The 25,172-nt window shown below is 37.8% G+C and overlaps 1 protein-coding gene across 4 annotated transcripts in view; it reads left to right on the plus strand.

Annotated features, from left to right (window-relative positions):
* SLC4A4 (solute carrier family 4 member 4) overlaps positions 1-25,172 on the plus strand; it is a 389,797-nt gene that overhangs the window by 185,990 nt on the left and 178,635 nt on the right. The window lies entirely within an intron of this gene.

Genomic DNA, 25,172 nt, shown 5'->3' on the forward strand with positions numbered 1-25,172 from the left:
TTGGTAGCTGTGGTGGTGTTAGAAAGATTTCAGTGTTTATTGTAGTCTGCAAATGCCAGGAGGCCCTACTTGATGCATTCTATCTATCTATCTATCTATCTATCTATCTATCTATCTATCTATCTATCTATCTATCTATCTATCTATCTATCTGTCTATCTCTCTCTCTCTATCTATATATCTCTAACTATCTATATTCTGATTAAGGTGGTTTGATAATAGTACTATGATTAAATCACTGAATATTTCAGATGAATCAGCAGACCTGTAAACTATTGAGTATATCAGGGAATATGCTTTCAACATGGTGATTTATCAGAATTTGTAAGACAAACTGAAAATATGATGAAATGATCTGAAGTCTTGTGTCATGAATTGATTGCTTAGTGTGTGGGATGATGTCAGCCTTTAAATGATCTTTTAGGAGCTGGAGCGATAGTACATCAGAGAGAGTGTTTGCCTTGCATGCAGCCGACCCGGGTTCGATCCCCAGCATTCATATAGTTCCTCATGCACTGCCAGGAGTAATTCCTGAATGCAGAGCCAGGAGTAACCCCTGAGCATCGCCGTGTGACACCCACCTCCGAAATTTCGTAATAAAATAATGATCTTTCAATAAATAAAGCTCAGTACTGTTTTTCTGTTAACAAATAATTTCTCTTTTACTATATGTGATTATATTGTTAGATGTAATAATAGATATTCAAAGAAGAATATCACCTAATTATACTGCATTAGGAAAGGCAATGTCTGATTTATGTTTGATTTATACTCTATTGCACTTAGCAGAATTTCTTATATAGCATCTTCTTTATCATTCCTTATTTCAAGTAAAAATTATGCTCTCTTTTTTTAGTCTGAGAGGAAGAAGTTATTTTTCATGAAGTATGGAAAAGGCAATCTTAGTAAATATTGATATAAACATTCCACTCATTCTGTTTTAGTATTAAGAGCAATGAGTGACTTGTTGTCCCCTGCTATTCTTATAGAGTAACATAAAGCATTTTGTCTGGTAAAAGGTGGACTAAGTGACTTGTATAAACTTAATTCTAACTCAACAACACAATTTCTGGAATTGAATTAGAAATTCAGAAAATTACTAATTTACTGATTAGTCTTAAAATTAATGATGGACTGGAAGAGAATTCACTATTATTCGTGGCACTCCTGACAATGCTGGGGTGACCACATGGTACCAGGGAATGAAGGAGGGTCCTTGCCATATAAGACGAGCACTTTAACTGCTGTACTATCTCTCTGCCATCAGCCATCCCACTTTTGTTGTTTCTTATGAATTAAATTCAAGTGAAAATTTCAAGTGAAACCTGTGTGACATATCATCATCAATCATCATCATCATCATCATCCCGTTGATCGTCGAATTTCTCGAGCGATCTCAGTAACGTCTCCATTCATTCTAGCCCTGAGAGTTTAGAAGCCTCTCTTTACTGGTCCTTCCCAATGGTGCCGCATTGGAGGCTCTTTCAGGGTCAGGGAATAGATAGATATATATCTCAAGAATTCTCAAAAAGAAGAATATAATATAGAATACTCTTACTCTACATTGGTGTCTTCCCCATTATGTGGGCTACTGCTGCTGACTGAAAGTGGGGTGGTTGGTTCGTTTGCAGGGTGTCACACCTGGCTGTGCTCAGGGCTTCCTCCTGGCTCTGTGCTTAGGGATCACTCCTAGCAGGGCTCAGGGGACCATGTAGGGTGCTGTGATCGAAGTGTGGAAGGCAAACACCCTACCTATTGTACTATCTCTCCAGCTTGCTTTTGTTTTTAATTATATTTTTAAAGAGAGGATTGTTTAATGTTTGGAAATAATACAGGGTCAAAAGTTTTTAAAAAATGATGTCACATATGTTTTAAAAATGATGGTAATGAAAGTGTCAGTCTGACCTGTATATTTTCTGTATAGCTTACTTATTTTTTTCTTGCACATAAAAAATGAGTCTGCATGATTTCCAGATAGAAAATTTAAAAAAAAATTTTTGACTCTTTTTTTATGCTGAGGATGAAAACAAGGGCTTTATGAATGCAAAGCAAGTGTTGAACCCCAAGCTACATCCCTGGCTGTTTATTTATTTTTAATCACACAGGTTAGATATAATACAAGGGAGTGAGATAAAATGCATTGGTTTGAATCGCAGCTGTGTTTACAAACAGAGACAAATGAACGGGGCCGAGTAAAGTGCCTTCTCCCAGTGCGGTGTGAACTGCAAATTCATGTATGTGCAGACAGAGTAGAAATTAGGACCAGGCAGATCCTGGAGGCCACTATCTTGTGCTTAAGAGGAAAATATTTGGATGAAGAATAAAACTAATGCGTTTATAACAGCTGCCATTCCGTCTTCTGTCCTATCAGTAGCTGTCTGTACCTTATAGGAAAGTTGAAATGGCCTTCGTCATTCACTTATTCACTTGTGAAATATTATATGTGCTGGGCAGAAAGAAAATAAGAAAGGCAGGCATTTCATTTCCTTTCCAGCTCTTCTGCTGATCAGCTTACACCCTGAAGCGTGGAATATGACCTGGCCTTTAAAACATGTTATTATTGGCCTTTGTGTTACCTGACTCTTTTTAAATATCCACAGGCAAGATTTGGCTTTGATTTCTGCAGTAGTGAATTTTGTGTGTCTCTTTTATATATTCCATCAGGTTATCATCAATTATTAGGCATCAAATTTTTAGTTTTCTAGATTTACTTTTTCTTATCTTGCATGCCAATGCAATTATTTTATAAGTTGGGGTTCAGTTAATGTCTTTAGCTGTTAAGACATGTTCTTAGAATACATTTCTAAAATAAGGAATTATATGACTATCACTTTTTTAAAAATTGAAGTAATATAGCATTGTCTAAGTTCCATGTGTCCTTCTGTATATTTTAATAAACCAACATATTATGTCTTTTCTATTTGGTAGATTTTAATATCTATATGTAAGACCCAGATAAAATTGTCACTGTTATCTTCAGTCCTAGGAAAGAAAATAGACTAATTGTCATTTCCAGCTTTCATTATGATAAGAGCAGCATAATTAATCGCTGTCATCCCATTGCTCATCGATTTGTTCAAGCAGGCACCAGTAACGTCTCTCATTGAGAGACTTATTGTTACTGTAGCTAAAATTTGTGAAGATATTTCAGAATTTGAAATTTTTTGATTTAAAAGTTTTGTTTGGGGGTCGTACTTGGGGCTGCTCTGAGTTCTGTGCTCAGCTCATCCTTGGGGTGGGGTGGAATGCTCTGTAGGTGCTCAGGGAACCAGGGACATGCAGTACAGAGTGACTGACCCCAGGCCTCCTGCATGCAAAGGGAAAAAATTGCTAATTAGCCCAACCAATTGAACTATCTCTCTGGTCCATAAAACTTGAAATTTTTTAAGCATGTTGGAGCCATCTTTTACCTACTCACAAAAACTAATTGTTATTAGAAATTGTACAAGCTGCCTGTTTAACAGCGATATTAGTAAAAAAAGTAATCATATAAACATACAATGAAATAATGTTACCAAAACCAAAAAGCAAGAACTCATTAGAACTCAGCACTTCCTTTTAATCTCACTCATTTTACTATGACCTATATTTTCCAGGTTATTTATATTATTGTTTGTGGTGGAAATACTACAGAATAATGTGCTACTATTAGCTCTTTCCAACTCTGTTGTTTCATAACGTAACATGAAATCAACTATTTGCATCATAGAAATTAGCAAGTAGTACAATTTGGGCCAGTTGTCTCCAGATGAGTGAAGTGAAGGAGAGAATGCTAATGATGCAGATTAAACTCAAAAGTATAAAGTGACTATGACCATCATTTAAAGCAGCCTGGGACACTCTAACAAATTACCAGAGATTGGGGGATTTAAACAAGCATTTCCTTGTCATTACTGGAGACTAAGTACTTCAGGATCAAGGTGTACATTATGGTTTTTTTTTGTTTGTTTGTTTTTGGGTCACACCCGGCAATGCACAGGGGTTACTCCTGGCTCTTCACTCAGGAATTACCCCTGGCGGTACTCAGGGGACCATATGGGATGCTGGGATTAGAACCCGGGTCGGCCGCGTGCAAGGCAAACGCCCTACCCGCTGTGCTATCGCTCCAGCCCCAAGGTGTACATTTTGGTTCTTGGAAAGAATCTCCTTCTTCGCTTTGATATTTACCTTTTTTCTGTTTCTTCAGTTGGTCAAGAAGTGTTGATCATCGTTCTTCATTTTCACTGAGAACATTACTCTTATCCATGAAAGTATCCTGAGATAATTACCTCCTAAGGATCTCACCCTCTCAAACTATCAGTTTGGGAGGTAGGAATTCAGTATTTGAATTTTGGAAGGATATAAACATTTAGCTAACAATAGCTGTTTGAAATGTGAACAGCACAATGAATAAAGAAAATGTCTTTCCATCATATTGGAGCTATTACAAAGTAGCTCTCCACATCATCAGTAAATGAGTGGTCTTACTACTTCCTCACGGTTACACTTTTGTTAACATTTAAGACAACAGATGTACAACGTGGATGTTAGGGCCATATTTGTTTGCTAGTTGCGCCCATAGAGTTTATAAATTCTTTAACCAGAGATAAAGATGAATCAACTGGCTGAAAGCAAATGATAAGATCATCTCATATTTTATTATTGTTTATGTGTGTACTACACATTTTTTTATCAGTAACATCTACTACACACACAGTGTCTCCTATCAAAGATTTTTTTGGGGATGTCTGATGTCAAACATAGGATTTCACTTCCTCTCTATCAGTGAGCCCTAGCACAGTGTGAGACAGATATTTGCAAGCATACTCATTCACTGCCCGGCACTGTATACCCAGAGCTAAAGATGACTCACTATTTTTGGGGTCCTTAAATAGCTTGGGGTTCAGGATAATTTACTAATTTAAAGCTAAATGATAAACTTTTCATTGTTGCTAAATCAAGGAAAAATCAGGCCATCTTCCAAGATGAAAGTTACAGTAAGATCGTCACTCTTAGATGGTACTGATGGACATGATTGCTAAGTGTGCTATAACTTATTAGTATGTTAATCAGTGCACATATACCAAGTTAATGTTACATGAAGAAGTAATGTGATTTTATTTCCTCTTATTCGATTTCCTTTATTTTGAACGTTTTACTGTTATTTCAGCTTGAACTATCTGAAATTGTTATTTTGTGAGCAAAATTAAGTTATACTCAACAATTCTATAAACTCTAATTAATAATTTGTTTAGATACTTAGAAAATGTTAACGTATTATTATGGTTTACTACAACAGAACATGTGTAAGCTTGAAGCATTTCTTGGTAATTTTTTGGGGGGTGTTTTTGGACCACACCTGGCAGGGCTTACTTACTCCCGGCCCCTTCACTCATTACCACTCCTGGTGGGTTTGGAGACCATATGGGCTGAAACTTGGGCTAGCCGTATACAAGGCCTTACCACTGTACTATTTGTCTGGACTCCTTGTTAATATTTTAAAACTAAGTAAGGTATACTTATTTTGTTTTTCCTTGAAAGTAAAGTTTGCTTAAATTTTTTGTAGTGTTCATTTTTCACTTATTATTTCAATAAATATTTAGTAAAACATTTATTGCAAGGCAACTTGATAACCCTATTTTAAAAATGTTTATAATTTAGATGGCTTATACATATTACCTAAGCATACAAAAGAGAAGTAAATCAGATTTAAAGACCAAGACCAATAAGAAACCTTAATTGGAGTATTCAGGTCTATGTGCCTTTGAGGAAAACTATCATGAGTTTCTCCTGTTCTCTAACTGCCTTTATCCCCACCATCACACTGACTAAACTATCATAAAAAATATCTTCCTTGCATTTTGTGGTCTGGGAGTGCGGACACTCTTTACCAAGAACCTACTTTGGTTTTCCAACCGGACCTAGACTATGAATTTCATTTCTTGCAGATCTAATGTAGGTCCCATTTTTCAGGAAAGATAATTTTGCATTCAGTTTTGATATCTCTAAAGCAGGGAACATGGAAATTAAGTGAGGTAACATATGTAAAATGTTTGGAATGACAATCAAGTAACAACATAATTGTGATGTATAATATGCCTGAGCACCGGTAAGGAAGACAAATCTCATACTGAGTAGGAGTGATTTCTGGAGTCATATTTCACTGGGTGGTGTCCACTTTGAAAGGAACTCAGACAAATAGAGCGGGGGATTATCTCCTCTGTTCATTGGTAAGTGGCACCCACCCCCTTCATTAGGAGGAAACCCTTTCTCAGCCCAGCACTCTTGTGGAATAGCTTTCTCCATCCTTGAGTTTGCTGTTGTGAAAATGGCTTGAGGGACGTCCTTGCTCACACAGGGAGCCTGAGCGTCACGCAGCTACACTAGGGAGATGGAGAACTAGGGAAAGGTGACAGCTCCACATCCGGGGAGGTGGCTTCAGTCCTGCCCGTGCTTTCTCCTGTCCCGAGAGCCTCTCTCTGTTGGGCCCTATGTCTGCTCCTGATTGAACCTCTTCAACTCACCGTTGTTTTCCCCCTGTCAACTTTCTCTACTTTCTCCCGCTACGTGTTGCGGACACGCTCTTCGTCCCTGCATTTGTCTCTTTACAGTTACCTACTCGTCTGCCAGCTGCCTCCTCGCTCTGTCCTACACCGCAGTTCCTGGCACAACCTCACACTTTGAGGCATCTTAAAATGTGCTGGCATTGCAATTACCTCCAGAAGCAAAGTTGTAGTTAGCAGTATAGAATGAGACAATGAAAAGAAAGCCATTCTTTTAAGTAGAGTAATTTCAGGCCCCACTGAAATCTAAATAAGAGAGGCTAAATTCTGGTTGCTTCGGATCTGATTTGAAATGAACCGTATTCAAGCTACTTGGTTTGGATTTTATGTCATGCTGGTTAGGCACCAGCTGGGATCTGTGTCAATCTGGCTGGAACCACCACTAGGTGCAGAAAGTTTCTTACTTTCTTTGATAGTCCCGTGGCTAAGGGGCTTGGTTGATCTGGGTTTGAATACATTTGGACCACAGAGACCACCATCAGGAATGATCCCTGAGTATAGAGCCAGGAGTAAGCCCTGAGCACTGCTGGGCATGACCCCTAATTAAGAGAGAACAAGAAAACTAGAGAGAGGGAGAGAGAGAGAGAGATTCTTTGGTTTGGGTTTGGATTTTGAGCTCCTGGACATTCATTACAGTTTTCTCTGGCTAAATCCAACTTTGCTATTCATTTTTTCTGTTCCCTTGAATTTAAAACCTGGTTCCTGAGTTAATGGTAAGATAGCTATTTCCAACACTTCTCTCAAAGATTCAATTCTTCTGAAATAGGTCACAACTTTACTCTAGTTCTCAGTCAACATTTGTTTCTCTGAGGCCTACGTCATCTTAGGAGTCATCTTCCCTGGTAACTGCCTGCCTACTCTCAGCTGTTCAGAAATTGACACTCACATGCATCTCTGTTCATATGGACTCTGATTCTCCATTCATTTGCACAGCACAGACAAATGTTCTGGTCAGGACCCAAGGAATGATTAACTCCTCAGCTTTAGATAAAATGAACCAACCCACGTCAACTTTCTAGAAAAGTGAACAAATGAAAGTATCTTTAATAACAACAATGAACTAGTTTTTCTCATTTGTTTATTTGATGCCATTTTACTTTTTCTTTCCTTTCCCTAGGCAGTAAGTGATCTCCTGAATTTATAATATTTAGATCTTTAAATAAATAATAGCACATTTTTCTCCAAGAGTTGTTCCCTTCCACTTTTACTAATTTATTCTGCTCTCCATGGCAATAAAAAGTCAGGCTTACAAGATGTAAGACAAGTGGACATTTAATTTCTGATATTAAATTGTCCTTTACCACTGAGACAACACTGGAGGGAGGTAATAGTACCTCATGGTCAGGGATGGTATTGATCTGGAACGTGCAGGTATGAAACCCTGCCAGTAACAGTATTGTAAATCCCAGTATCTAAAATTAAAAAAATTAAGAAAGTGCCGGTCAGGAAGACAGGTGGTGGTGTGAGGGCAATGGGAGGGATGGAGGAAAACTGGGGAGACCGGTGGAGGGAAGTGGACACTGGTGATGGGGTTGGTGTTGGAGAATTGGATGCATGTAGCTCAGTCATAAAAAAATTTTGTAAATATGTCTTTAAAAGAAATTATTATTTAAAAACCTTCCTTCATATCTTCTTGAAGACATGACACAGTGTCTTTTCTAAAGTCTTCATTTTAATCTGGTCCAATATTTTTGTAGCACTCTGGTTTTGAGTGCGAACAGAATTTCTTGGAGCCTCCTTCTTTTTATTAGTAAAATAAGGGTAGTAATATCTTATTCTGTGCATATAAGCAGGACTAAATGATATAGTTTTGTGACTTATATTCAGTGAGGATAATGTGACATGTCATTTTAAGGAAAAACTATTATCCAGAAATAGTTTAAGGGACATAATTACTCTTTTTCAGATTTAAAACTGAGAAATTTTAATCCTCTATTATTATTTTATATTCTGTTGTTTCCTCTATCTCATTTCCCCTACTACTACTCCAAACATTTTTAGTTCAAAAACTAATTTCATTATCAAATTTATAGGTGCCAAATAATACATAATGAAAGTCCTAGCTGTCTTAGGTCTTAGGCTTTATAATGCTTTAGATTTAGAGTGTAAAAATTTATATCATTATTCGATGACCTTTCTTAGCTGTCAATACATATAGCATAGTGTTAGTATAAAATGAACATATTTTAAAATTTTACTAATTGCTAGCCTGTTTTACATAGGGTCTATGATAGAGTAAAGGGATGAAATGATTTTCTTTGTTTTATTCTGCTATATATTATGAGTATTTTCTTTATTTCTCCCTTTCTGAAAAGCCTCACACTTAAAAATCCTTGATTTGCTCCTGTCAAAATCTGGAGGTTCCTGAGAGCACTGTCTTTGTGAAATTTTGTTTTATCTAGCCTCATCCTGTTTTAAAAGCAGTTAGAAGAGTGGCTGTAGATTAGGGGTTATATCTTGGTCCTTGTGAAAAAAAGAAGAGAGGGAAGACAGGAAAATCTGAAAATAGGAAGTAAGGCAAATAGAGACCATGAGGTATTAATACTAGAGGGTTTTTATGTCTTTTCTTAAAAAAGAAAGAAAGAAAGAAAAAGAGAAAGAAAAAAAAGAAGGAAAAAAGAGAAAGAAAGGAAGGAAGCAAGAGAGAAAAGAAAGGAATGAAGGAAGGAAGGAAGGAAGAAAGAAAGAAAGAAAGAAAGAAAAGAAAGAAAGAAAGAAAGAAAGAAAGAAAGAAAGAAAGAGAAAGAAAAAAAAGTTGGTATATTCTGTCTTCTTGAAACAGAAATCTTCCAAGAATTATGACACTACCTCTCTCTACCTAAACTCTGTTTTAGTGTCAATGCATAGGATGAAAAGTGATCTTTTCAAATTAGTGGACCTGATTTTTAAAAAATTCACATTGGAATCACACTTTTTGTTAGAAATCTTGTTTTATGCTTGTTAAAACTCAGCTTTTGGATAATTCTTAAATGTTACTTTGCATACTTGAAGTAACCATTTATTAAAATATATATACATGTGAAATAAACAGTGAATACTTCCTTAAAAATATCACATTTGAACTAGTTGAATCTAAGTTAGTGTAGGTTTCTTGCCTTTAGTGTTTTCTCAAATCTTTCAGGATGTTGAACAAAGGAGATAATTTATGAAGGATATTAGAAATGGTACCAGCAACAGGATTATCTCTCTTTAACTGAACACCTATTTTGTACCAGGCATTGCTCTTAGTGGTGTTTCTAGTGCATATATTGTATATATAATCATCTCTATTTACATATGGAAGATCTAAAGCTGAGGAGTGTAAAATAATTTCCTCAAATATAAAAATAGAAACACTATGTGCTTGATAACAATATGCTAATTCAACTACAATGGGTAATGAACTTTCTCAACCATAATAATTTATTTCTCACACATCAGTGAGTTCGTCCAAGTCTCTTTGTGTCATTTTGTGACACTGAAGGACTCTGGAGGTCATTTTTGTAGGCAGGAGAATACACCAGTCATACAGTGAGATGTCTTTATTGGCTTCCCAAATGGAGATTTGTAGGCACCACGTCTCATGTATTACAGCTGATTTGGTTCTGTACTCTGAATCATGTTTCTTGACAGTCTGGCATGCATAAAAATGATCAGCAACTATCTGAACATGCAACACTGCAGGACTGAAAGAATCCTAAAATGTTATGAATAAACATTGTGTCTTCTTACTAGGATAGCTTAAAAAGTATTTTGCTAAGGAGGGCCTTTTTTTCCCCCCCTTTTACATTGTCGTGATTCAAGTAGGGACACCCTCACTTGAACAGATTTAAAATTCATGATTTAGGTAAGTTATTTTTCAAGAGGAAAAAAAGAGTCATAAAAAATGTCCTTCCCACTATAGCATTTATTATAGTCTAGGGTTTGGAAACTTGCAGATTTCTAGCCATATTTTTTCTCATCAAGTCACAGCGTCATAAACTACTTTATACCTTGTTTATGTGTGAGCCAGTCAAAAGTGATATAATAGATAACATGTCAGACAGTAGCAAAGCTAACTTGTTTATTTTGTAGATCAAGTGTAGAAGAGGCACCATGGAAGCAGTTTTTCTTTTTCCTTTTTGAAAAGCATTACTTGGAAAAGGTGTATATAACATATCATGACCATGGCATAATTCTAAAAATGTGGCTTTAGCCTTGAGAATTCACTTTTTTTTTAACATTTGTCTTTGGAGGATAATTTTGAAGAGAGAAAAAAGAGACAAGAAAGGGTCACAGAGTTTGTCTCTGTCCCTGCATGGAGGGACACAGAGGGTCCAATGAATCCAAACACTGGAATTTGTCTGTGTAAGTGGCGGATGCTGCGAGCCACCAGTTTTCACGTGGGTAAGCAGCCAGATGGCTTCCATCAGCTTTGCTAAAACACAGGTGCCAAGTCTCTACGGGCAGTTTCATTTTCATGCCTGTGCGCTTGGAGCCAGGTTCTTTGTGGGTGTGCGTCCGCTCCATCCCACAGTCTTCTTGATGGCCAGGCTCAGCGTATTGTAAACTGTATATGCAAAAAGGAGTTTCCAGTTTCAGATCCTAACAACAAAAACAAAAAAACCACACTAATATGTTGAGGAGAGTAGAGGAGAGAGAAAGTGGGTAAGCAACTGGGCTTTGGAACTGCTAAATGATCTCACTTAACATCAACCTGTGGTGTCAGTGATGAAATTTGGGTAACTGCACACTGATTAGAAACTAAAAAAAAAATGTGATGAATGCTCTTTTGGGTTTACTTTGCATTACCAACTTCTGTCAGTTCTCACTGATATGGAATTTCACTCTAGTCTTTCTTAGGCCTTGATAAATGACTGCCATTTGTCTAGTCTCTTTTCTTTCCCCCCATTTCAGTGAAGCCTGCAAAAATATTGACTCTTTAAGCAGGTCACTCAATTGTCAAAAGAAATAAAAGGTGAAACATGGTCAGTATGATGATTATGTATTTCTAAGTGCCTCCGTTTGACAAAAGCCATTCTGGAATAATTTCAACTGGTTCATTTCCCTTTTTCATTTTCTTAGTGCAGTAAAAACTTGCAAGAAGTTCAATTATGAGAAACAATTAAAAATTCAGATTGCAAGGAGAAGACATCAGACTTGCCTCAAACAGGTGCTGGCACAGATGGCTTGCTCACAAGTCTTGGCTTTATTTACAGCTTTTAAACACAGACAGATAAATTGACAAAAATGTTTCTAGATTTTATAACGGGCAGAATGTCCAAATTTGACGATAAACTTACATTAATTTGTAAATGATTTCATTTAAAGCTTCACCTCCCAAGTCACCAGAAGCCTTAAGAAGACCATCCTCCCTGTCATTTGCACATGGGTGTGAATAGATTATCTAATATTTGTTTCTGATAGGAAATGTGTTGTTTATTGCCTTGAACATTGAATGACTAACACTATATTATTATTATTAAGAGATAAAACCCTCTCAAGTCAAATTTATATAGTCTGATTATTATGAATATTTCAACTACTGTCATTCCTTGAAGGATACTAGTTTGAAATGAGGTGTTTGGATTCGTTTACTCTGTTGACTACAAAGTAATCAACATGTGGCCCTTAATGAAATTGCCTTCAGGAAGAAGTTGATGGTATTCTCCAGTTGATAAAAAAATATCTGGAGGAATCACAGTGTATATTTAGCCTTGTTTATTTTTCTCTCTTTATCCTGTGGGCTAAGATTTGTTATAGGTATACAAAATATTATAATTATTATAAATTGTGAGAAGGTACAAGAAAATGAAACCTAATATTTATTTCTCAGTGGGTTGTATTAAGATATTGATTTAGCTGTATCCCAGGTACATGTTTCTGTAGGACTATAAAGTAGGAGATTAAAGGAATTGAGAATTAGGTATATATTCAGCAAGGAAAATATTTCAGAGGTGGAGGTATGAGCTGCTGCTTTCTGCATCTGTGCACAATATCCCAAAGGTCTGTTGGGTCAATCAAAAAAAGCTCCATACTAATATAACATCCTGCCCTACTTGCTTTACAGAGCTGTCTGTGACTTCCTTCTGTGTGTGCTTATGTGATGCCAAATTATTAAGTCTTAATCTTACACCATGAGATTAATGTTCATTATGCTAATCTTTTTTTTTCCTGGATGCAATCCATGTTTCGTATATTAGAACTGCAGACTAAATCATCCACTGGTATTTGGGGAACTCTAATGATTGACTGTCATGTTTTTGAGGCTTTCTCATTCTGTGTTGGTAATTGTTCCATCTGAAGATTCAGGGTCATGGGAGGGAGTGTGTGTCAATGTAATATGTCATTGTTCTCCTTTAACTCGCTTGTGTGATTTGCTTGAGTATTTTTTTTTCTTCTAATTAATGCTTCCATCCTCATCTTTGCTGTGGCTGCTCATGTGTCCTCCTCCACCTGTCTTCTGCTTCTGACACTAAAGCACGCAGCCCGCTTGAGAACTCAGTGCCCTGCCTAGCAACCCGCACCCTGGATGATGACCCCCGCGTGCGGCGCACTCCCAGCGTGGGATGGCTGAGTAAGTCAATGGCTGGGGAAAGGGCAGGCGTGGTGGTGGTGGTGGGGAGGGGAGTGCATCCAGGTGGGCTTCACAGATGCAGAGAGAACGGCATCCTCACAAGTGTCGCAAAGAAGCTTAAGAGGTTCCTTTCCTGATTTCTTTTACTAGCAGAAAGGAGTTAACACAGCGTTTTCTGGGTAATCTGCATCTTGAATTCAAGTTAAATGCCATAGAATCACTTCTAAAAGGAACTGGGGACTAATGAGGTCTGAAATTGGCCTCCCTCCAGGTATACGTCTTGGAAACTTAGTTTCCCAATGGAGGTCATGATGCCAGGCATTCTTTTTTTTTTTTTTTGAAAGTTTTTGTTTGTTTGTTTGTTTCTTTTTGGGCCACACCCAGTGATGCACAGGGGTTACTCCTGGCTCTGCACTCAGGAATTACTCCTGGCGGTGCCTGGGGGACCAGGGATCGAACCTGGGTCGGCCGCAGCCGCGTGCAAGACAAACGCCCTACCCGCTGTGCTGTCGCTCTGGCCCCTCCAGACATTCTTATTTCAGAGATTGGCAGGAGACGAATACTTGAAATGGAGTCCACATAGGTGCTGCTGGTCTCGTGCTGGTAAGGGGAGAGAATTTCCCAAATCGACTGTCTTGAAAAAGTTCCAACTACCTGTTTCATTCCAGAAATGCCTATAGATGCTGTGGCCAATGGAGAAGCAGCATAGGATAGAATTTTCATATTTAAAAAATAGAGATCTCTGTTAAAGGCTCAACTATATAACTCACCAAAAAAGAAAAGATCACAAATAAAAACTACATGGCTTTTTCTCCTAATATTCTCAAATTAAAAAAAATTAAGTGTGTGTGTGTGTGTGTGTGTGTGTGTGTGTGTGTGTGTGTGTGTGTGTTTTGGGGAAGTCCATCCACAGTGATGATAGGAGTAGACTTTTAAAAACTGTTTATTATTACCTTTCCTGACTTAAGCTTCTTATTATTTTAGAATGAGAAAAAAATCAATTTCCTCAGAAGATGTCTTCCTCAGATGCTGTAATGAGGGGGAAGTTTTAGTTCATCCAAATTTAGGGTTTGTTGTAACAGTTAAATCTTCCAAGACTTTTCGTGGAGTAAATATGGTATTTTTGGAAAGAGTACATTAATTTCCGTGTCCAGTAAGATATGTTTATGTGATACATTATTGCACCCCAAGCACAGGTATTTAGAAATGAATAATTGAGTCTACTCACCCTCACCCTTCCTTTACAATGAAGGAGACAGAATACAATGGGTCACAACTTATAAAATGCAACTAAAATGACTGAAAACACATAGACACTGTTATGGAAATATTTGCTTGACCTGAGATTGGAGGCAGTAGAAGGTTTTGAGGTGATGAGATTTGGGTTGAATCTTAAAGAAAGAGTAAAAGTTTGGTGGTCAGTGGTTTGGGGGAGGATCTTATAAACTTCATATTATATTGCATTAATATGATACCAACGTTCCATTAGTTTCTGTTATGTAGTATATATCTCAGGATATTTGAGTAATATTTTTTCTTTGAATATTAATGAAAAATGCAAACATGATTCATTACTTTTCAGCTACCAGCCTTAAGCTGAGTACTTTATGTGATACCATTTAATTATTTGAACAATCCTTGAAAGTGCTGCTGTTATCCATATTTTACAAATGAAGAAATGGGGCTTAGAGGGGTTTAGTAACTTGCCCAAATCATACATATTAGAAGTTGAACTTTATCATATGATAGTCTCATCTGTAACTTTGATGATTAATGTTATAATGAAGTTAAAGTTCAGGAACTTTAGATAGTTAGATTGCCAAAAAGATCTACTAATCCCTTCGTGAACTTCTAATACTCACATGATTTACTCTGCAAAGTTCTTACATTCCTTACAAGCTCTCTCCCTTCCCTCATTAGTTATGCCTCTTAGGGGAAACATAAATTCAGATAGGAAGTTATCTTTGGGGTTTAAAATCAGGCTGGATTAGTTCTGAATTACACCTTCTACTTCTTGGCCCTTAAGTTTGGGCAACTTACTTCTCTACTGTAAATTTGGATGTCTCCATTATCAGATTGGTCTAATCTTACCAACTAGGATGGTTGTGAGAATTATGTTAGAAATATGTCACATTTATTAGTACATTGCTCAGCACTCAGCAACTTCAGCACCTTGTTATTAGCGTAGTGTTTATAGGAATTGCTTAAGACCTTGTGGTGGTTGTGATTATCCTTTGAAAGTTCTGTTTATTCTGTCAGCTCTCTAGAGATTCAAATATTGTTGTGGGTAAAACATCAAGGAAATTGATCATTTGGTTGATACTTTAGGAATATGGCAACTCTTTGGAAACGAAGCTAAGGATGCATCCTGGACCACCCTCTTTGAGAAGGCACTTTTTAGTCATGAAAGAACATTCTTTTCATTGCCTATTTATTATATCCCAAGGGCAAACACAAACAACTTTGATGTATAATCTCAACCAACTTCCCTAGGACGTTCTTTTATCTGCATCAGTGCCATCAATCTAATCATTTTAAATGACGAGGAGTGTGAAGTGGTGTTAAAAATCCTGCTCACTCAGCCTGCCTGTGTGTCCTCCTTTTCATTTTTCCTCAGTGTGAAGCTGTCTTCTAGCTAGCTGGTCCCTTGGCTTCTCTGGTGGGGAGTCTCGTGTCTGTGCTGTAGCTGAGCGCTTGTCCCTTCCCTCAATGCTTTTCCAAGTATTGCTATCCAAAACTTCAATGGAGCGGGAATGAAGCCTCATCCTCTTTATGCAATCCTGCTCACCAACACAAAAGGTCTTTTCAGATCTTACAATTCCACAGCTCTTACTGTCTGTGTCCCACAACTGAAGATTTACTGTGTATTGTTTGCTGCTGTCCTCCAACATTTCATTGCTTGCATTTTTCATTTCAACTGCATAAAAAAAAAAAACCCTCCTTAAGGTAGGGTTCGTATCTCATGCTTTTTTTTTTGTCTTCTTTGATTCAGTGTAGGTACTTGGTAGGTACTTGTAACCTACACTGTTCCAAGGTGTACAGTAAATAGCTATGGATCCTGACAGATTGTCATTTCATTAAAAACAATCTACAGCCCAGTTTTTTACCGAGGAAGCATCCCGGTCACAATAAGTGAATATTGTTTACCTGAAAAATGCTTCCCCCATATTTCTGTTTCTTTTACTCTGATGAAGTTGGTTGTCATTTTAATAGTTAACATGGAATTTTTTTTTTAAAAAAAATAACATTGCCAAGAATATCTTCTAAAATACAGGTTTGTGAACAAAGTTTCATTAATTTAATCTTTTAGTATTCTTAGCAAGCTATTTTCAGGCTTAGTGTAGCTTGAAGTAACTATCTTTAAAAAGCTACATTGAAAGTTGCTTTGGGGGAGTAAGCTCTCATCATTTTTACATTGTATGCTTCTTATCTTACTTGTCACCTGAGGCAGATGTGAGCTTACAGCTCTTATCCATTTCAAATGCTGCCAGGGTATTGAATTGGAAGTTGGAACAAGACCAAAAATAATTTCCTCTTACAGGTCTAAAACCAGCCTGGGCCACTGAGAACAAAAGCGACGCTTTCACCTCTACTTTTCGGGACAAGTTAATACCCACCTAAATGCTTTGCCATTATTTGTGCATCGGCGCATACCCTATCTTGGATCCCGGATGGCACTTCACTCTGAGCGCTTATCTGTGAATTCAGATTGACGTCTAACAGCCCCCATCTTCTGTGCCCTTAGAAAACACTAGTGTCTTTTGGCAGTTATTGGCAGTCCAGATCAGCCGCTTCAGACACTCAGGTTTGAACTTTAAAGAAGAAAACAAGGGTTTTTGTTTTTTTCCCCTGCCCTCTTCTCCATGTTCTGTAATCTCTGCCTTCATTTTGTGTTGGACCTGTTAGCGACTGGTTTGTGATTTCACCACCAGGACCCTGCCGGGTCAGGTCGCTGTTTTGCTTTGTAGCTACTTATCCAGTATTTAATATTGCTATCCCAAGTATTGATATCGGATAACACTGTTCTTCTGTTTTTTTTTTTTTTCTATATGAGACCTCATTGGTATAAATATAGATTTTTATTTCATTCTACAACTGAATTACACCATTGACATGAAAATTTAAAGAACTAAAGTGGAACCTTGATGCTCTAAAAGAGAACGCTAGGTATATCTTCTTGGGACGCTTCTGGAATGAAGGAATCCCAAATCTTTCAGCTGTTGAAAGTCTACTAAGTGAAAAGTACAATTTTGTGTGACTTTAAGAGTTTTCTTAAAAATGTTTGAGCTTTGGGGGCTGGAGGCATAGTATAGAAGGTGAGACACTTGCTTTCCATGCGGGCTCAGTCCCTGGCATTAGGAGTGTTTCCTGGTACAGACTCAGGAGTAAGCCCTGAGCACAGCTGGGTGTGGCCCAAAAACAAATTTGAAAAATTGAGTTTCTTTGGGAAGTGAAAGATCCGTAGAAATAACTTTTAACAAGTTGAAGTCAAGAACTGCTCACTGATCCCTCGAGAGAGTTAACATACGCTCTGCAGTTCGTCATTTGATAGAAGAGAAGGTGATGAAGGAGCTTCACAGGCAATGAAAATTTGAGCCAGTGGTCAGTGCTGTTGGAGGAGTTTAAGGGCAGAACCATTTGCCTACAGTGTGTGACATAGTAGCACACACTGTATGCTCTGAAACTATTTTTTCTTAGATCAGTGGGCAAAGGGAGGATTCAAAGAGAAATGGAAAGATAGTTCTCGGAGGAAGCAGACTTTTTAGTGGGTCTCAAAAGATGGATGATTGGGGAAGCAGGATGAGACTTTGAGAGGTCGTGCCAGGCTGAGAGAAAAGCATAGAAGCATCTGGGTTGTTGAGAAATTATAAAGAACTCATGTGAGATAAAGTAATCCATATGGGATTAGAGGCGAGGACATCTAAAGGGTATTAAGATCATTAAGATCGCAGAGTGAGTGTTTAGCATGGAGGTACCATGGTCAGAATTGCACCGTAATCTGCCTGGGGCTGTTTGAGTGTAGTAGAAGTGGGAATGGTTGGAGGAAGGGATTAGGAGGTGATCACACTGCATTAGTTAGAAGGAATCAAGATCTGGGATAGATTGTGGTCATGAAAATGGGAAGGAGACATTGTATGGCTAAAACCTGGTCATGAATAGCTTTGTAACTGTATATAACAAGGAATCAATCAAAAACATTAAAATTAAAAAGTTCAATCTATAAAATCTAATAAAAAAAGGAAAAAATGAAAAGGAGAATATAACAAGAGATGTTCTGGTGGTGGCATCTGCAGGACTCGTTCATGATTTGAATGACAGAGGCAGAAGAGGATAGTATCCAGGGCACCTCAGTTGTATGCTTATAAGCAAGGAGGTGATAGAAGGCAGTTCATGGCGGAGGTGATGAGAAGCAGGGTAGTTCAGAATTCATCATCCCGAGTATACATGCGAGGGCGCTGTCTCTGAAGATCTCTTTCATTAGGATATTTACCTATCACTTATCATGGCTGAGATCTTGAGACTTCTATCAGTTTAATTTTTCATTCGCATCTAAATACCTGTGGGACAAAGAATATGTATCACTATATCACTGTCATCTCGTTGCTCATCAATTTGTTCAAGTGGGCACCAGCAACGTCTCTCATTGATAGACTTATTGTTACTGTTTTTGGCATATCCAATATGCACAGGTAGCTTGCCAGGCTCTGCCGCGCGAGCTCGATACTCTCCGTAGCTTGCCGGGCTCTCCGAGAGGGGCGGAGGAATCAAACTCAGGTCGGCCGCGTGAAAGGTGAACACCCAACCACTGTGCTATCGCTCCTTTATTGCTTAGTAAACTTAGAAGAATATTTTTATTTTAATTCTAAGTATTTCACATTCCATTTTTCTAGTTTTTTTCTTGGACAATATGTTCAAGATTAGATTTTTTCTTGATAGAGAATGTTATTTGGGGGTCATTTATTCTTATCATCCCCACATACATTAGCTGTTTCAAAGGTGGAAGAAGATTCAGGTGTAACTTACAAAATTATCTCTGTTGCTTTTCATATTGAAAATTTTCAAAACGTAGAAAGAAATAAAATATTTCAGTTTGCTAACATCTAACTTCAGTCTATTTACTTAAAATATTCAGAAAACTATTTTGGTATCTGAGATTAAGCAGCACCATTCTCTCTAACCACTTTTTAAAAGAGGGGAAATCATTACTATTTGTTCTTAAAAGAACAAATAGCTTTTTTATTGATATGTGATATCATATTTACAATGGACTAAAGAGTATGTTGCCCTAGGACTATATGAACAGAAAGAATCACGTGGAGAAAGAACCAAAACTTAGAAATTCTGTTATATTTCAGAGCACTGGGAACTTGGAGGAAATTTCATGAGTCACAGATTTTGAAAAGTTTTAACAATCTGCTGGAATTATAAAATGTAGATCTTTTTCCAACAAGCAAAGTTTAGAATTTGTGAGCATTCAGACTTGTACTTGGCAAAATGGTGCTGTGTAAAATATGTTCATAATCATATTCCTATCATCACCAAATCTGTTTTTTTTTTCTTTTCTGATTTTTCTATTCCATACCACCTTTTCCCCATTTTTCAGACTTGGAACTTTAGAATTAGAATTGTCTCTGATTATGGCCTCTCACTTCTCATCTACCTGCAGTGAGCTACTAAATCTAATCCTTAGCATCTTTCAATGTTACTTACCTTGATCTCCTTTCTAATCTTTTTGTTGCTTTTGTTCGATCCTTGCTTACTCTTTCTGCATCTACTGCAATAGCCTTATCTGAGGTCATTGCTTATAGCCAAGCATATGCCAACACGTTCTATAACTTGCCTTCCACTTAATCTTATAGCAGGTTGTAAGTTACCTCCTTAGGTGGGAATTGTCAGTGGGCCCCTCAGTACATCTTAAACACCATCCAAACCCCAGGACCTGACACTCACGGTAAATTGTCCAGTGACCTAAAATTTAAGTAAACCACATTGCAAAGTTTCTGCATTTACCTGTGTATGTACTATATTTCAGTCGCTACCTACCTCTTTTGAATTTTCTAGTTTCTTTCCTCTCTATTTCTGCATTTATCTTGAACATCCTCTGTAAATACTAAAAACTGTATTTTACAAACATAAAAACTCTTGTTTACTGAAATGTTCTGTCAAAATTCTGCCCAATCAAGAGGGCTGACATTCTTCTTTAAAACCTTCTATATTTGAAGTGCCTTCTCACCCGGAACTCTGAAAGCATTGATTTTTGAGACCCCTCTCGGGACATTGATCTCATTATGTTTGTCTTGATAGTGTGCGGGTGATCGCTATTACTAGCTCTGCATGTTTTCAGCGGTGGTGGTTGGGGGTTGGGGGTGGTGTTGGGAGTGTACTTGGTAGTCTTATAAGAGGCATGTGGTGCCTGTGGTCACACCTTGACCCCACAGGTAGTCCATCCCTTTGAGCTATCTGCTTGACCCATGTATTTATTTCTTAAGCATAAGATTCACATCTAATTCATTGAGACATAAGTGAATGAGCAGCAAAACCAAATGATTCAAGTGCAAAATTAGATAAAGCACACATACTGATAATTGAGATCATTTAAAAGGGAGATCAGGTCATTAAGAAATGGTATCTACAATATGCTTGTAACTTTGATTCCCCCTTTGCTTCCCTGAGAGCACTGAAGAATCAGTGTGGCATGGAAATGATTTGAGACAGAGCAGAAGAGTTGGTTTTACCGACCTTCTTTCTTTGAATGCATCATTGATAAGTAGTCGTCAGGGTGTGGTGAATTTTGGTGCAGTGGCAACTGATGCTCATATCTCAGCAGTAAAATATTTCTTGTGCTACCTCATATCTGGTATGTATCTTCAGGAGATACTGCTCATTATTGTTAATCAGGATCTAGCTAATGGATTTTTTTCTAGAAACCCATGCTTCACTGAGGCAGTGGGGAAGATTATGATGATTTACAGGCTGCTTTGTCAACTTCTTCTCAGAAAAGACACGTGTCATTTTCAGGCATATGTCAATTACCAGAAGGAGTCATATATGCAAACTTGACTTTATTGTTATCCTATTATGTGACCAGAGGGGTGGAGATTCAGAAATACCAGGTAGAAAGCATATATATATCACCCAGTCATAACTGGAATTGTATTTCTGGAATTGAGCTATGTGATTTTGGCAACCTGAGAGTGAGGTGAAGCTTTCAAGGCCAGTGTGTAGAATATACCATTCTGTATACTCTACGAGGTGAAAGATGAGGACATTTCTAGTAATGGACGTGTGGAGTTACCAGTTCAGGGTCTGCTGAGGAAAACGTCGACTTATGGTTCTACAGGAAACTTCTGAGGTAGACGATTTAAATTTGAAACTGATGGAGTGTCTTTCATGCAAATATAGTAAACCACTCTCATTAGACAAACAATGTCTGGATTCAATTCTAGGAGACAACTGGAGATCTAACTACTTGAATTAGTGTGTCTGTATGCATGTGACTAAGCGAGACTGGAAGAAAAGCAAATGTAATATTCTAGTTGCAGATATCAATTTCAGAGTTAATAATAAAATTTCTTTTTGGCAGCAAGCAATAGAATTTTACTTTGATGAAAATTGCTGGCAGGACCTACAGAAATATGGCTTTTCTTTCTGTGGGAAGCAATGTTTATGGTGTTTAGAGTTGTCCTGGTAATTCAGATCTCAATTCTGCTCCTCTCAATGAACCTTCCTCCTCAGCCCTTCTCATATTCCCCAGAGCAAAAACCTTCCCATCTTGGACTTCTTGTCTTGCCTGTGGTTTTTCTTCCTGTTTATTCCTACCCCTTCCTGTCTTTTATAATTGCTTTATTCTAGATACTTGTCTCTGTGTGAACCATTCTAATGTCTTCCTGTTTCCTCAACCCTCATTTTTACCTTTTTAATTCATCTGTCTTAATTGCCAGAAAGACCTAAGTCACAAATGCAGACATATCATATTCTGCTTAGAACATTTAACGACAACTCTATTCTGTATAGACCTAAACTCAAACTCTCAAGCCTGCCTGATATTTGGTGATGAAGCCTGAATTTTCTAGCATGTGGGATGCAACTTCACTTAGTCTCCACTTAACTAGCTAATCAGCTTTTATTTTATTTTGCAATGCAGTATACGATTTCTTTAAAATAAGATTTAAGGAAACGTAATTTTTTATTTTGCTTTTGGGCCACACCAGCTGTGCTCAGGGCTTGTTCCTGGGTGTGTGCTCAGGGCTCACCTGTCCTGGGGCTTGCGGGACCATATGAGATGCTGGGGGTCAACCAAGCTCAGCTACGTGAAAAGAAAGCATCCTACCTGCTGTATCTCTCAAGTATCTCTCAAGTCCCCAAATAAGTATTTTTAAAAGCCACATATTCAATGTGAATGACAAAGACAACTACATAAAACAATAGGCAATAAGCATTCATAATATTTGGATTCTTACATATTAGATTCTATGTCTGTCAATTTATTTATCTCTTGCTCATACCATTCTAGCTTCGCCACTTGAAGACTAAAATTGAATCTATCCTTGAACTTTTATTTCTCCCAGGGAATTGTTTTTTTTAATCTCCCCTTTCCCTCCATCCTACCAAGATGACTTCTTCCATCATGTCTGCTCTTATACCCACCTGCTTTATTTTACCATTACACCATAGTATAGTATGTTTCCATCATTGTTGTAAAGTATTTAAAGAACCTGAACCATGTTTCATTTATCTTTAAATTCCCATGCCACTCAGTAGATGCTCAGTGAAAGTTAGTCTGATTCATTCATTTGTTAGTCTGATTCATTCACTTTGGGTACAGCATATATTAATCATCCTTGCCAGTCACTCTCGAATCTCTTTTGCTCCACTAGGTTGTTGTGAATAAGATATGCTCCTTTCATCTTGAAGTGTTTTGTCAATATGAAAACAAGAAAGATAGGAAAATGGAATATTTAGTATCTACTTAACCAGAAAGAGTAGTGATCATCTCCTGGAGAGGAATCTTTTGTGACTATTGGGCACACTGAGAGGAATGATAATGTGTTGCTAACCTAGTCTCTATTTCCGGCAAGCTACTGAGAGTATCCCGCCCGCAGTGCAGAGCCTGGCAAGCTCCCCGTGGCGTATTTGATATGCCAAGAACAGTACCAATAAGTCTCACAATGGAGATGTTACTGGTGCCTGCTCGAGCAAATCGATGAACAACGGGGAGGACAGTGCTACAATGTGACTTAGTTCTCCTTTATTCGCCCTCCCCTGCCTTTCCTTTGTTTCTTAATTTTTTCCTTCCTTTCTCTTGTGAGGGTTACTAGTAAGTCAGAGATCTCGTTTTGAATATATGTGTGTCGGCCCTGAATACAAAGGTTACTTTTTATATTGCTTTCAGCTTCTCATTTTTTTTCCTCTCAGGCCCCTACTTGCACACTCATAATACTCCTGTCTACTGACAAGAGGTTTTGGGCGAGAGGACGATTCAGGTTATTGTTTCAGGTCTGAACACGACATTCCTGGTGTTTCTAAATGAGAAGCAACAAGTCAGTCTTTAGAAGTGTAATTTTCCGGGATGATTCTGTTTTTGAAGCTCATTCTTATCTAGTCTGGGAAGCAGCCGGGCACAAACTGTGATGGACCATGATCAATCTCTGCTTCAACAAAGCCATACACTCTGATCAGTTCTCCAAGTGATGATGGCTCAAATCAAAGAACAGTTTTGTTACGTGAATGTTGTGAAGGGTCTAATATGAGCATTCTTTTTCAGATGGAAGAGCAGGGTAAATTCAATTATAGTGACACTACTTTTTCCCCTCAGAAAAACAGTCTTACTTAAAAATTCAGTACTGTTTGGTTGCATGTAAGCAAGGCCTGGATTTTAGGAGTTGCTGTAGATGTCAGGGTTGAATTATTCTCCCAATTTCCAAAAGACATCTCTGAGTAATTTCTGTCTGTGTTTCTAGGGAACTGCCTACACCCTGTACAGTGACATTTTCTATTTACCCACTGAATAGAAATGGTTTGAGCTGAACGGGTTATTATTTGTAACAATGCTGGAGATAGCTGTATCTCTTGTCTTAGTAAGAATAATTGTTATTGCTTTAGTTTAGTATGCCCTCTCCCCCTGTAGTGGTGATAATTTTATTATGTCTATTTATAATGATAGAATTTGGGGGGGTGTTGTTATCTAATTGTTGATTCATCATCACTAAAATATTTTTATTATTTTAAAAACTTTGGGGGCAGAGAAGTACAAGAAAGAAATACAGTGGCTATGACAAGCGTGCTCCACCCCTTAAAAGATGTATTAGTTAGGCCTGTTTTGACCAGAGAGTGATGTTTAGGATAAGCTTGTTCATCTCAGCAGAGTGAGAAGTGCCCTGAGTAGGTCACATCTGAAAGGGAAGAATGGGGAGCTCGAGGCAGTGGTTTTCAATTGTGGAATCATGAGTAGAAATGTTGAAAGGAGGTGATCAGGTAACAGCCGTCTCCCTCAGCCATAGAAGTCATCACCAGAATTGAAGAAAGATAGCATAGAAGTTCAGTGATTTTGCGTAAGGATCAGTGACCTGATTCGGCACAGCCCTGCGGCATGATTCTAGTTCCATCCTTTTGGTAAGACTGGGTAAAGAGCTTCCTATTGGAGAACACTTTTTTTTTTTAAGTAATTCACAATTAAGTTTCAGGCATGCAATGCTACAACACTGTCTACTTCCTCCACTAATGTCCCCACCACCATAAAGGACTTTTCACAGTGTCTTTTGGGAAGGAAATGAAGACTGCAAGAACAAACTCCCCAGTGCTAGAAAAGTATACAAGGTAAACTAAGGAACTCTACTTATAAAAATCTTTTTAAGCTTGGGAACATGTGAGGATGCACACTCTTTTCTCTTTTGGGGGGTCGTGGGGAGGTCTCTGGGCCATTCCTCTCTTTGCTCAGTGCTTACTGCCGGTTCATTGTCATAGGAGACAGCTTGTTAGATGATCTCAGGCTGTCTTTTAACTCTCCAATTCTACAAGATCCATATATAAGAACCTTCCAGAGTATCTAATTTATGAGGCACATAAGTTTATGGCATCTTCTTTCTTTTATTTCT

The sequence above is a fragment of the Sorex araneus genome, chromosome 5, assembly GCF_027595985.1.
Source record: "Sorex araneus isolate mSorAra2 chromosome 5, mSorAra2.pri, whole genome shotgun sequence".
NCBI lineage: Eukaryota > Metazoa > Chordata > Mammalia > Eulipotyphla > Soricidae > Sorex > Sorex araneus.